This window comes from Berghia stephanieae, chromosome 10 (assembly GCF_034508935.2).
Source record: "Berghia stephanieae isolate SIO BIC M18660-M18661 chromosome 10, UCSD_Bste_1.3, whole genome shotgun sequence".
In the NCBI taxonomy this organism is placed as follows: domain Eukaryota; kingdom Metazoa; phylum Mollusca; class Gastropoda; order Nudibranchia; family Aeolidiidae; genus Berghia; species Berghia stephanieae.
This window is the reverse complement of record NC_088369.1, coordinates 5,429,530-5,432,029: the sequence shown is the minus strand read 5'-3', so window position 1 is coordinate 5,432,029 and position 2,500 is coordinate 5,429,530. Positions and strand designations below refer to the sequence as shown.

At 37.9% G+C, this 2,500-nt stretch overlaps 1 protein-coding gene across 1 annotated transcript in view; it reads right to left on the bottom strand.

Moving 5' to 3' along the window:
• Positions 1-2,500, bottom strand: part of LOC144956124 (uncharacterized) — a 10,784-nt gene that overhangs the window by 1,303 nt on the left and 6,981 nt on the right. The gene's annotated exons all lie outside the window — the stretch shown is intronic.

Genomic DNA, 2,500 nt, shown 5'->3' with positions numbered 1-2,500 from the left:
AAGGCTTTGTCCCGAAGTGTACTTATTTGCAGGTCTGATAACCCAAATTGTTATGGCCTCTGTGTTGTATTGGAGATATTCTCTCAAACCAATGCAAAGTAGTGTCCATTACAACAATGTTATAAATGCGTTAAGTTATCAGACCTACCAACATATGCACATATAGTTTTTAAAAAATACCCCAAAAAATTGAGCTTTTATACAGCGCCATATCCACTAAAATATGCTCAGAGCGCTTTGCAAATGGCGGGTCAGACTTCTGATGACAATGACATTAAATAAAACATGGTGGGCAAAGCTCGTGTGTAGACTTCAGAGTCTTGATCTGCCACTCTTGAAAATCGAGACTTCAGGGGAGTTTTGATCCGCCGGCCATCGATAAGACAAATTTCCAAACAAATGTGACGATTTTCCTGTAGTTGACAAGAAGCCCCGAGCTTGCGAGTGTTAACGTCCGATAAAAAAAAATGTTTGATAAATCCACTACCATTCAAAAACACCCTTTTCCAACCTTCAAAAAAAAAAAAAAAAAAGGTTCGTGGATATTATAATATGTAACCCCCGATCCCTTCCAAATGATTCAGAGAGCAGAACCGACTTCCGGCTGACGACGCAGAAGCTGCTTCTGTTGATACTTTTAATAGTCCTACAAAGCCATCAGGCCTACGGAATCGGAGTTTATCCCGGTTTATATAAGATAAGATAGGATAAGATAAGATGAACTTTAGTAATCCAAAACAGAAAATTACATTGTGTTTTACATGGCTCAAGGTAAAAGATAAGATATTTAGCAGGATTGATGATTATACAACAAAAACAATAACAATGTATCAAAGCTAGTTGGGATTTAGTACCGTAGAAAACATTCAGATCATTCATTCTCACACTCGCTCTTATATTTACGTTATCCCTCATTAATTAAAGATGTAAGAAATAATGGTATTAGTAACAAATGAAAAGCATTAGAACTACATAACTAAATAAATGACATTTGATAATTCCTAATTTCAGCGGGTAAGAAAGATTTGTTATGGCGTTCTTTGTTTGCTTTTAAGTGCAGCAGCCTATGACGTCTATTGCTCCATTTGATTTGAGGGTACAAGTATGATTTTCATCTCTTATTATCTTATTCAATTTCTTATTACAAAGGGTTTTTAACATGGTTTCATATCTTTTTGAGTCTGCCTTAATTTTCTTTCCAAATTTGAGGACTCTATTAATTTTAACAATATCACATTTTCTAAGGTTACCGCTCCATGCAGGGAGGCAGATACTTATCATACTGAAAGTGTTGATTCGAAAAATATTGACAGTAATTTCTTTTCTATGTTAAAGCTTTTCAATTGTCGCAGATGGTGCATTCTCTTATTACAATTATTTATGACTTTCCTTGTATGTTCACCCCAATTTAACTTTTCATCAAACACGACAGGAGACTTAATGACTTGTTTTTTTTTTTTTCTTCTTTTTTTTTTTGCATTTACTTGACCCGGCAAAATACAAGCTCTCAGTTTGATTAAAAATTAAAAAAAGGAAAAGTTGAACGAGCGACGAAACAAAAATTACGAGAAGAATCGATGTTATAATGTTATATTCACGGACCGTGACGCCATAGTTTAATCAATTACCATAGAATACAGTGTTAAAGAGTGCATTATAGATATCCTTTGACAGCTGAGGCGTACAAGGGCATTCATTTCACGCTTCAGTGAGCAAAAACATTGGAACATGTCGCGGAGGTACATATCCAGGGTTATTAGATGTAAAAAAAAAAAACTCAGAACATTTGTTTGTTTATGGTCAATATTGTTTACTCCCCCGACCTTTCAGACCCAGGTGACGAGATGACCCACAGAAAAAGGATCGATCATTGTTTACATATAAAACAAGATGGCGGCAGCAACCTGACGATTCGCCAATAGATAGTTGCAGTTGCCTGTCCTCTCCTTGATTCGTGAAATGACCTGCTGAAGGCCTCACGGTTCGGCGGCTGTGCTTAGCTTAGCCCAACCTTCGATGTGTTTATTCACCCCTAAGGGGAAATTTTTCTTTAGGGTCTATTCCAAGGGTAGACTGGAATTACCCAGGCGTCAGTCGCAGTGCAGCGCGCAAACTGAGCTAAGCCGAGGTGACTTGTTCAAGGTCAAACAAAGCAGCGGGTATCCGAACTCGGTACCTTTCGGGTACGAAGCAAAGACCGTACCGCTGAGCCACGCTGTCCCCTAAATCAGGTATATTAACCAAACGCAATAGGCTTCAACAGTCATGACGTCACTTCCCTCGTAATGACGCATAGTAACTTAGTAACTGGCTCTAAACTATCAGAACAATGGCGGACGCCCTTATGAAATATTTCTCTGACGAGCATAAAAGTGGATCCAGAGGAGAAAAACATTATAAATATTAACATGTGCTGACTTTTATACATTCTGATCACATGACATATGAAAAGTACCGATTTTCTTTGTTTAGAACCAAGCTGCTCGCCGTTGCTGGGCGA